Source organism: Martes martes (genome assembly GCF_963455335.1).
Source record: "Martes martes genome assembly, chromosome: 2".
Taxonomy (NCBI): domain Eukaryota; kingdom Metazoa; phylum Chordata; class Mammalia; order Carnivora; family Mustelidae; genus Martes; species Martes martes.
Genome location: NC_137889.1, coordinates 15,980,667 through 15,992,762, shown reverse-complemented (window position 1 = coordinate 15,992,762; position 12,096 = coordinate 15,980,667). Strand labels below are relative to the sequence as shown.

Below are 12,096 nucleotides of genomic sequence, written 5' to 3'. Positions count from 1 at the left end.
GACCCATCAATCAAAGCCAGCTCCTAGTCGATCTCAGGGAGCCGCTGTTCTTGGAGCCTTAATGTACCAAATAAAGGTGCAATCAACACAGATTTTACTTAGCCATCTGTGCATTAAAGAAACAAATGTGGCTCTGGGAGGATTTGTTTCACGTCTTCCAACCAAGATTTAGTACACTTCGAATATAATTAGTTTATAAAAAGAGAAGACCTGAGTAGAGAATTCATCTGAACAAATAACCAAGGCAAGAAAGGGACCCATATCTGGAACGATTGAGCCACTAGTCACAGTATCAACACCAAAGAAACACTGACTTTAATAGCAGTAGTAGTAACATTTTTGGCATTATGTGCCAGACCTACTTCTAAGTGCCTTATGCATATTAATCATTGGAGCCTTCAAAAACTCTAGGAGGTTGGCACAATTGTTCTCCCTATTTATAGAGGAAGAAACTTTTAGGTTCAGAGAGAATAAGTAAAGTTGCCTGAAGTTATCCATGTGGATATGGTAGAATGGGCTTTTAACCCAGTTGGCTTGGCCCCAAAGTCTCCACCCTTGATCACCACGCCAGCCCGCCCCTGCGGTGAACATTATCATGTCGCAATCCCACCTCTCTTTCAGGAAACAAAGCAGAAGCTGATGCTACAGTCCTTGAAGAGACCTCATGGTTTGGATCATAAACATTAGTTTTGAAATACTTTTTCTCTGAAATCCAATGTTGTGAGAGAACTATTGTCTGTTTCTATTTATTAGGGAGAGGAAGAAGACTGCTTTCTTTTAGGTCTCTTGCTTGTGATTTGCATATAGAAATTTATCTTCAAAAATAAAAAAGGAAAGTATCCTTATTTTGAGCAGACTGAAAGAATGTAACAGACTTTCGGTTTGCTCAGTGTTCTTCAGTATTTGCATTAGAGGATATTGTACAGTGACCATGAATAGTAGTCTTCAAAAAAAATATTCTGTTACATATCCCAGAAACATTTACTGAGCAGTTAGCATTTGTCATGTATCTATCAAGCACTTAAGTATTTTTCCTGATCCCTTAAGATCTCTGTCCTTCATCCATTCGTAGCCAAGAGAGGGAAACATGAATGAAGCTGTCACTCATGCATCCTTCCAGAAGATTTTGAGTCTACATTTGCAGTCTTTTGCATTTTAAATTGTTGAGCCCCAGAAATTTTCTACTTACTAGTTTTTTAAAAAATTTTATTTATTTATTTGAGATAGAGACAGCATGTAAGAGAGAACACAAGCAGGGTCGGAGACAGGGGAGCAAAGGGAGAGGGAGAAGCAGACTCTCTGCTCAGCAGGGAGCCCTACATGGGGCTTTATCTCAGGACCTCAAGATCATGACCTGAGTTGAAGGCAGGTGCTTCACCCACTGAACCACCAGGTGCCCCCATAAAATAGGTTCTAATCTACTTTTATGAAAAAAAATTTTTTTTGAAGTTCAGTTGAGTGTCTTTTAATCCTGGTAAGTGAGGGCTTAGAAAAAAAGTAGTTAATGTTACCAGCACTTTTTCTGATTTTAAAATGTCAGCCCCCTTTTTTCAGCCTTCATTATTTGGGACTTAATTTAAAACTTTTCTTCTTTAACCTGAAAAAGTTATTTTGTTTTACTTCTGTCCTTTGGCCTCGTTATGTCTTTTCACAACTTTGTTATCTCTTTCTTGGAATGCAGAAGTATTTCTTGGAAAGAAAAGCTATGTGTTGCTAGAGACAATATTAAAACAAAATAAATTTTGTTAAATCAGCCCCTTTTTACCTATTGCCTGGAATAATCCTTTTTTATGCCTGTGAAGTCAGCATAAGTGTTAATGACACCCCTTTTTAATATTGCTCTATCAGTTTATATAAATTATGTAGACATGCTTTCCAAAAGCCATATAAGCCTGATGGTTCAATAAAATAAGTTTGTTTTTATTTGCAAACACTTAATATATATATACTAGAAAACTTTGATATTTCCTAAAACCCATAATGAAAAATGACACTGTAAAGTAGGTTATTTTTTTTTTTAATGATGATTTACAAGGCTTTAATTTGTGGCCCCAAACCACAATTCCTTATCTTTTTATGGAGTCATGTGTTCTGAAACAGGACTAAAGTGAAAGTTTAAAATTATTTGAGATCTAGAGATAGCAAGATGGTTGGTATTACAGTCATTTCCCTCCAGCCCTTATCCTGGGGGGTACATTCCCAGACCTTCAACGGATGCCTGAAACCACAGATAGTACCAAACCTCATCTATTCTGTTTTTTCCTATGTGTGTGTATCTACGATAAGGTTTAATTTCTAAGTGAGGCACAGAAAGAAATTAACAACAATAACAAAATAGAACAGTGATAACAATATATTGTAATAAAATCTTGTGAACGTGGTCTCTCTTTCTCCCAGAATATCTTATTGTTCTGTACCCCCCCTTCTCACACTGAGGTGAGACACTAAAATACCAACCCGAGGACCAAAGAGAGGTGAATGACGCAGGCGTGTGACATAACATTGAGCGACTGTTGACCTTCTGACGCGACGTCACCAGGAGGAGCATCTGCTTTCAGAATGCCCTTGACCCTGTAACTGAAATGGCAGAAAGCAAAACACAGATAAAGGGGTGGGGGGGAGAGCAATGGTACTTATTGCTGTTGTAAAACATATTCCTGAGCAAATTTTTGGTTACAGGTTCTGTGTGCTGATGAGGTAGAGAAGAGCAGACAGCAAATTTAAATAAAGATAGATAAACCTTATGTTTGCACGATCTGCCATTATTCTACAGGATGTCAACTCAATGTATTCATGAAATTCAAGTATAGACCAAGTATAGAGTCAGAGGGCTAGCTAGGGGGCCAGTGGTATGCTTTGAGGTTCACTGTAAGACATCGTTCAGAAATATCCTACCCTCCAGCCTGCTGGCTCTTTCAATTATTTGGGATACTCTTTTGGAAAGAAAGTGAAGATGAATCATTAAAATGCATGTGTGTTATTTGCATACGGCAGTACCTCATTACCCATAATCTTAACAAAACGGTTAAATGTAAGATTGGAAGTCAGCTCCATATACAACTAAAAGGGAAAATTGTTACTACCAAACAATTTTTTCATTATACCTAGGATAGACGGTAGCTCTTTCTATCACACTTACGGAACTGAAAAATCCTAAGTAGTGGTGGTGAGCCCAGATTTCACTGAATTATGTCAACATTGTTGGGAATCAATGCCCATGATCAGAGTCCAAAGTTTGATCATGATGTCTGTCCAGTTTCCCATGGGAATACAGCAAAGACAAATAATGGTGTTCACCATGGAACAAATGGCAATATTAATTTATGCAATGCTGAAATACAATGATAGTGCAACTATTAACAAATAATCAGTTATCAAACAGTTTATAGTTATGTAACTATCAAGTAGTTCTCAAAGAACTATATGACTTTAGTTTCTCTTGATCAAATTACAAAGCACAGACTTGTCCTACTTTTAGATTTTCTCTTGCTCTGTTGTCCACCACGGCCACATTTCCCATAGCTGCCTAATGCTAAAGCTGATAAAGCTGTCTAAGTGGTAAAGTTGACAACCTCTTTGCATCTCCTAAGGAAAAAAATATATATATATTGACCTACTAATGTGTCCTACTCATCCCTTCCCCTAACCACCCTATGTGAGCCATAGGACACCATCCTTCAGGTGGAAACTCCATGGGCTCCACCCCATGACTGAATTTCCTGAATGTGAATCACATTCTCCCCATAATGGTCCTGGTCTTCCGAGCTTACATTCTCATGGTGGAAAGAGATAATAAACAATCACGTAAGATGAGATGATGAGAAGTGCTCTGAAGAAAAAAGCTTTTAAACGGTAAAGGAAATATGGAGGAGAGCATTTTATATGGAGTGCTTAGGACAGGTCTCTCTGAGAAGGCGGAATTTGAGCACAGACCTGAAGAACTAAAGGAGAGAGCTGGGGATTCGTAGAGGAAGTGTTCTAGGCAGTGGCAAAGATTCTGGGATCATTGTGGCCTTGGCGTGTCCAAGGAGCAGTGAGATGGTCAGCAAGCCTAAAGGAAGGAAGCATGGAGGGACAGTAGTAGCCGTGAATCCAGGGATATCATGAGGGCCCAGGGCATGGAGGACCCTGTGATAAAGTTACAGAAGAGCAGGCAGAGATTTGGGTGATCGAGCCTGGGTGGGGGAAGATGGGAAGCCGTGGAGAGGCTTTGAACAGAAAATGAGTGATTGCCCTCCAATTTTGGAGACTTCATTCTGAGTACTTAGGGGATAGTAGAATGTGAACGATCTAAGTGGAAGAGAGGAGACCGATCAGAAGTCTACTGGAACACTTCAGACTGAGACAGAGCTATCAGGTGGTCATGAAGAAGACAATGAGAAGGATTTGGATTCTAGATATATTTTGAAGCCAGAGATGGTAGGATTTGCTCATAAATATAAGAGAAATAGGTGTCATATCATGTCACTGTTTTTGGTCTGAGCAACAGAAATGGTGATGCTGTTTGCAGAGACATGAAATGCTACAGGGAGAGAGGGTAGTTGGGACCGAATGGGAGGTCAGGTGGATGTCCCTGGTGGACATCCAAGTGGACACTGTGGATGGGCCATTCACACTCCAAGTCTGGCACTTGGAGGACACGTCAGGATTTGAGAGAGAAATTTAGGAATCTCCGAATGGTTCTGATTTAGGTTACAGAGCCCCTCTTTCAAACACATTCATATTTTACTCTGTGACTGCCTCAAGTTGGGTTGCCTAAACCCTACATAAGTTTGGGAATTTTGCTTGGGAGGCGTACAGATCCAGTTGTGCTGAAACAAGAAACAATGCAAGAAGGTGATGGGAGAGGAGAACATGGAAAGGTGGCAGGACACGGGAGACACGCTTCCCCTGCTCTGCAATTTTTATAGGTTCTCTCAGCCACTTGGCTGATGCTGTACAATAAGAGTCCACATGCACTGAAACATCGAGGAGACCTATACATTTCCACCAATCTCTCTAGTTGGAACTTAGACTAAATATCTATGCTAAAACTGTTCACCCAAAGAACTTGGCTTCTCTATGCCTCATCAGGCAGGTAGGTCTCCCCACATCGCCAGTGGCAGCCCATCCCCTAGCCTCCCAGCAGACTGGCCAGTGCTCACTTCTGCCATTAGCAGGCACAGCTCTTCAACTGGTAAGACAGGGGCTAGGTAAAATTGCCGTGTATCTCACACAGAGCACAAAAACAAAAATGAAAAGCAATTCACAACAACCATAATACAAATACAGGCATCACGCCATTGCACAGGAAAGAACATCAGTGATAAATACAGGGGAAAGCACATTCAATCCATCTTGAAAATTTAGGGTACATATAGATCTAGAATAAAATGTAAGGCTTCAGACATACTCAATCAGGAAGAGAAAAATTCCCTCATGCCTATTGAACAAAAAATGATGTAAGTAATGAGTTTGAACTCTTAATACCTTTTGGCCACTGACATCTCAGAAGGAGGAATAAGAAAGCCTCCACAGGACTGAGGGATTGCCCTGTATCTTCTCGTTTAGGTTTTAGGATCTCTGGGCTAGGGAAAGTTTTTGCGCAAAACAAAGCTAAAAGAATAAGCGAGACTTTCTGGGAACAAGAAACATAGCATGCGAGAGTTAATAGAAAGTTAGAGGTCTAGTCCCGTTCATTTTACAGATGAGGACACTGAGGCCAAAAACTTTAAGTGACTTTGTCTCTCCCCTCAGGGTACTTAGAATGTAGCTAGAACAGCGATGCACATAACAAGTTAAATAACCACAGTCCCATCCAAATGCCGCCAGAGTTTACAACGCGAAGTCCGAGGAATGGCACCTGTGGTAAGGGTACAGAAATGCAGGCAGAGATGTGGGTGATGAGGGCAGGGTGGGGGGTGATGAAGAGCTGGAGGTAAACTTGGAAAAGCAACTTTTAGTAAGGTAACCGAAGCTGTTGATGCTTTACCTTAAGGAACAGTCGGTCGATTTTTCCATCACAGTGGGGACTATCTTCTTTAAAATGCAGGTGTGTGTGTATGCTGTAACTTACTTACATGTTTGTTTTCATTTTTCTCTAAGGTAACAAAAATGGATCACAAACACCTAGAATATTGGAGGAAAAAGTCACTAATAATTAACCTTACCCAAGATTATCACCCAAGATTGGTCTTTCTTTGAAACCTCCCATTTAGTTTAAGCAAAATGTAGGCTCCTTCTTTGTCAGTTGAAGTGTTCTTTTATTAAAAAAGAAGAAGAGGGGTTCCTGGGTGGCTCAGTGGGTTAAGCCTCTGCCTTCGGCTCAGGTCATGAACTCAGGGTCCTGGGATTGAGCCCCACATTGGGCTCTCTGCTCAGCAGGGAGCCTGCTTCCTCCTCTCTCTCTGCCTGCTGCTCTGCTTACTTGTGATCTCTCTTTTTTTCTCTCTGTCAAATAAATAAATAAAATCTTAAAAAAAAAAAAAGAAGATGAAAAGCTGAAGAGCTCTTTGGTTCACAAGAAGTGAACTGAAATTTTTGACAAATGATAGAAGACGAATTCAAGCTTACACGTAATTGGCTCTGATTTTTAAGTGTTGAGGTATACTGGAAAATCCGTCTAGGGAAAAAGAGGAAAGGGACAGAGATACATACATTCACACACACATAGATACAGATAGAGCTAAAGAGGGGAAATCTGGAAATAACGTTCTAATTCAGATTTTAAAAGATTGTATATAAAAACAATGATAAGGATAATATTAAACTGTCTTGAAAGTATTTGTATCTTTGAAAGATGCTCACTTTTAAAGGATTACTGCTTTGGGCCTCTTTCTCTTGCCTTAAGGGTCCGAAGGTTGTTAAAACCACACGTTTACTCCTGTTTTCCTATTTTATTAACATGAGCAGGAAAGCAGCAGGCAAGGACAGAGTGGGACCCAGGCGTCAGGGAGGGTGGAAAGAATGGGTAAGATAATTCCAGGAAGAACTCAAAATAGCTAATTAGTCTTTTGCCAAACGTATATGAAGTAACTTACTTTTTATAAGGTTCGTTCAGCTGAAGAAAATGATTTCATTTTTGAATGTTCCTGTGACTATAACAAAAAATATGACTCACCCAACTGATGGCTCATTCTTCCTCTTGAGACCAAGCCTTCAGAATCAGGATGACCAAGAAATTCATGGAAGCCACAGCGGGTGGCCTTGAGGATGGCTTTGGTGCTCATAACATCAACAAACTACGTCTGCGCTTCCTGCCTTTTCTTTCACGTGTATCTATGGCCGCAGAGTTTCTTAACCGAATGTGTTTATTATGGGCTATTCCGTAGTCACATAGAAACTTCAGGAATGTGTGGGCGTGGGGGCAAACATCAAGCATATTATCCAGCTTTACTAACGGATGAGCATTTTCTCTTCACCTAAGAGCATCCCTTCTGCTGGAAATCAAGAATCCAAGTCACCTCTGCTTTAAGTTCCTGGTCTGACTGTTTGAGAGCCACCCAGGGCCCCAACTGGGCTTCTAGGACCGAGGCACAGAAACAGCCTGGGCTCCCTGAAGGGGAATGAAGACGGGCCTGGAGCAGGCTGTGGGTGTGATTTGGAATGACGTGCTCAGACATTTCTGTGGGAAATGCCTCCGGGAACAGACGCCACTCTTCTTGGAAGCAAATCTGTGTATCACAAACAGTGGTCTTAGGGGTCCCTGGCTGGCTCAGTCAGTATAGTGTGCAATTCAGTCTTGGGGTTGTGATTTCAAGCCCCATGTTGAGTGTAGAGATGACTTAAAAAGAAAAAACTAAACACAGTGGTCCTCTTCTCGAAACAGATTTGCAAAGAATCTGATGCCTGTGAGATATATATATATATATATATATATATATATATATATATTTATGTGCAACATGTTTTGAGGGGTAGTTATAAAATGCATGGACATCTTCAGTATTGCTCATGGCAGGTTAAATGACCCATTGGTCAATACAAATTCTAACAGTCCCGGACTGAAATTTTGGTCAATCCCTAAGATAGACATTTATAAACTCTTGTAATCCTTCCGGCTCTTAGATCTAGGAAGGACATGATAGTGCAATGTTTAGGAACATAAATTCTGAAGCCAAGCCGCCTGGATTCCCAAGCTTGACTCTGCTCCCTGAGAGCTGCGTGGCCTTGTGCAAGTTTCTTAACTTCTCTGAGTTTTGTGTTTGTTTTTTTTTTTAATCTGTAAAATAACAATAGTATTTTCCTCCTTGGTTGTTGTGGGCCTCCAGTGAATTCATATATAGGCAAATACTCTTAGAATCGTTCCTGGCACATGGAAAGCACTTAAAACCTACTATAGCCACTTCAGTTCTCTGGCAAGCAGTAAATTAACAAGCAAAGCAACAAAAAACCTATATGTACATATTCATGGCAGCACTATTCAAATTAGCAAAAACCCAGAACCAACCCAAATGCCCATGAGCGAGAAAGTAGACAGATAAACTGGCATATTCGAACAGTAGAATATTACGTAGGAGGCAAAATGAGTGCGCTATAGAAACAAGCAACAATATGAATGAACCTTAACCATATAATTATATCCAGAATGAGGACATCACTATAAAGATAAAATCAGCTAAAATAAATATACTTGCAGAAGATACAGACACTCCATGAAACTACATAAAGAGGAGAGCAAGAGAATGACCTACTTGGTCATGGACTGCGTGGACTTCAGAACGATGGCGACTTCAGGTGTGAGGCAGTGACACATGAGATAATAACCCAGACCATCTGGGCAGATGCAGGCTCCTATTTAAAAAGTCTGTCTTTTGCTTTAGATGACAGGTGTGTAGGTGTTCGGGGGTAAGGGAGGAAGAGAGGGAAGGAGAGACACATGGACCTATCGTAAGACTCTGTCATGAACCAAGGATCACAGTTTATCCAGTCGTGTTATCCTTAGGACAGCCCCCAAAGAAAGAGCCATCATTGCCCATTGTTACAATCAATTCCATTCATATCATGAAAAATTTTAAAAAACCAGAACCATGGAATTGCTTGTTTGCTTTGTGTTGATCCCATTTTGATTGGGATAAGGAGTAATTAGGTAGATGTAAATAGCATAACTAGGGAGGATTTTTCTAAAATATTGTTATTAGTCTTCCTCTCTTAGAAAAATAAAATGACAGGTCATGTGAGTGTCTAGGGTTCAGACACCACAAAGTGCTTTTGTTTAAAATGTATGATAGAAATTACTGATTTATTATTGGTTAAATCCGTGCAGAAAGTACAGCATGTTCATTACTACTCTTGAGTGATCCCAAATAATTTCTTCAATACACTTCACATTCCAAATAAAACCTGTGACGCACAGTCTCTGAGTGTGTGTGTGTGTGTGCGTGCACACATGTCACTGCTTTTTCTCCCACTTTTTTAAAAAAAAAGATCTTATTTATTTGGCAGAGAGCGATCACAAGCGGGCACAGCAGCAGGCAGAGGGAGAGGGAGAAGCAGGCTCCCTGCTGAGCAGGGAGCCCGATGTGGGACTTGATCCCAGGACACTGGGATCATGACCTGAGCCGAAGGCAGACGCTTAACCGACTGAGCCACCAGGCACCCCTTTTCTCCCACTTTTATCTGCCAAGCTGCCCCTACCATATTCACTGGAAGGTCACCCATTTAGTGTCCACTGCTTTCATGGGGACGTGAGGCGGTAAGATTAGTCTCTGTATCACTATTAGCTGGTCATGTGCTCCATCTCCTCTATACCCATCTCTGGGTATTAAACGATGCCTAACCCACACTTGTCCCGTGTCAACCCCCCCAAATACTTATCCTATGTCAAACCCCTAAAAATACTTATCATCTCACACCCAAATCTTTTGGCCAAATGAACTGTGGGGCTGAGATGGATATATATTTTCCTTTCTAGAGTTGGGTGTCTCTTGTTTTACTTTTCAAAACACAGAGAGTTACACGAGAAAAAAAAAATGACAATAGTAACCACCAAGTTCTACTGATATAGTGACTGATTCTCAAATGTTTTGATTAATGGATTAATTAATTGACTTATGAATACTTGGGGCCATTCTCTGGGTTAGGGAATGGAGAAAATGGGCTGAGGTTTGGGGAGAGAGGAATATCATGCACCCAGCATAAAATGGGAAATAAATATAAAGTAGATTAAAATTACACCTTAAATGTATGCTTTAGAAATTGGGATAATTGAATGAGGGTCTAGGTGTCATTTGCCTTTGATGATAGTAATCGCTAGTTTATTAAAATGCTGGCATAAATACTTAAGCTACATAAACCCTTTTTGAAACACTTAATCCATGTAAGTTGACATGGTATGTACAGATCATTCTTATGTATTCATTAATATAGGCCCTCAAGGGACCCAGTTTGGACTTTATTTCCCAGACCTAACCTGTATTTTTTAAAAGAAAATAAGTTACTTCTTTACAACCATTCCATAATTCACTCTTCTCCCCAATTCAGATTTTCTTTCTCAATCACTTCAAATGAATGACACATTTATCACATAGTGGCCTTACAAATAGCCAAGCATATTAAATCATAGTCTACATCAGGTCAACATTCTAATTCCAAAGCTTCTGAAAAGGTTAACAGGCTGATTGAAATTTCTGTGGGTCATAAGGCTTTGGCAATTTGTTTGTGAGCCTGATAGCAAACTTTTGCAACAATAAAGCAAACCATAGAGCAGCAATCATCCACGTGAAAAATACCTCGAAATGTCACAGTCCTTCCCGTGCTATGGCAATTTAGCAAGTGATGACATGACAGATTCAGCCAGAAAGGAAATGTAATGAAAATATTGTTTTGGAACACAGTGTGCCCAAGATCTCTCAGCCTTCTGTGTCCTCAAAGGTCAATAGACTTCACCCTTTGAAATATGAGACATGCAAAAGAATGTAACATTTGGAATGGGAACATGCATTCATGACTTATCTGCTTTGAAGGCCTTCTCTACTGCAAACTCTAGTAATACACAAAACAAAACAAAATTAATGATTCTTGTCACCCCCAAAGTCCCTACCACCACCATACCATCTGTGGTAAAATAAGGCTCTAAAACAGTGATGATCATGTACTGATTGATGTTTACTTTTATGTAAGTTGTTTTGGTATAGATTTATAAAATGGATGCGATTTTAGGTAAGACGAACTAAAATGGATCATCTCAGTTGAAGGGCTTTTGAGTTAATAGGGGAGGACCTGTTATAAAGAGAGAATCCTATAGATCACGTTTCTGCAGTTATGTGACCAAGGCAGCTAAGAGGAAGACAGATTTGGATAATGGCTCAGACTTGTGTTAATACATCTCCATCTCATTCTGATGCTATCAGAAACACGGGTCTTTTAAAGTCTCATTTTTCTGAATTTACATTAAATATAAATATAAGATTATAAATATAAAATATAAATTATATATATTTATTTACATATTTATATAAAATATAAATATTAAATATATTTATATCAAATATAAATGAGTCATTAAAATACTGAGTTCCAGTTAGATTCTGCTTGATATCATAGACAATCAGGTTAATAAGCATATTGGTTTGCACATGAAAGATCAATAAATATTTGTCAACCAAATATACCCTTCTTTGACTTAGGAAAATTTCAGACCATAAGAGGGCCTTTTGTGCTTTTAAATTTTAAAAACAGGTCTTTCATTTTATAAATGAAAAGGCTCAGGCCCAAGGAAGTGCAAAGGTTTTGGCAAGCACACATTCACATAGAAGACTTTATGTTGACATCCACTTCAGTACAATGAAGAATATAATGGAGTGTTAAGAGGAAGTACCTGAAAGTTGCCTAAAACCTGGGGGGTTGAACCCTGGCTCTGCCGCTCACCAGCTTTTGATCAACCTGTATGTATATTTCTGAAGTTGCCACTCCCACAAGAAAGTTCCTAACTTTGGGCTTATCCATTATCTTTCGCTCCTTCCCAATAAGAGCTACATTTTATTTTTTTTTAATTGAGCTATAACTGACATATCACATCGCATAAATTTAAGGTGTACAATATGTAGATTGGATACATTTATATATTGCAATATGATAACCTACATTTTCTTATCCTTAACTCTGACACAGGAAGGG

The 12,096-nt window shown here is 39.6% G+C and overlaps 1 protein-coding gene across 6 annotated transcripts in view; it reads left to right on the top strand.

The window, feature by feature from the left end:
- The window catches only part of SORBS2 (sorbin and SH3 domain containing 2), a 208,057-nt gene that overhangs the window by 88,588 nt on the left and 107,373 nt on the right, over window positions 1-12,096 (top strand). The gene's annotated exons all lie outside the window — the stretch shown is intronic.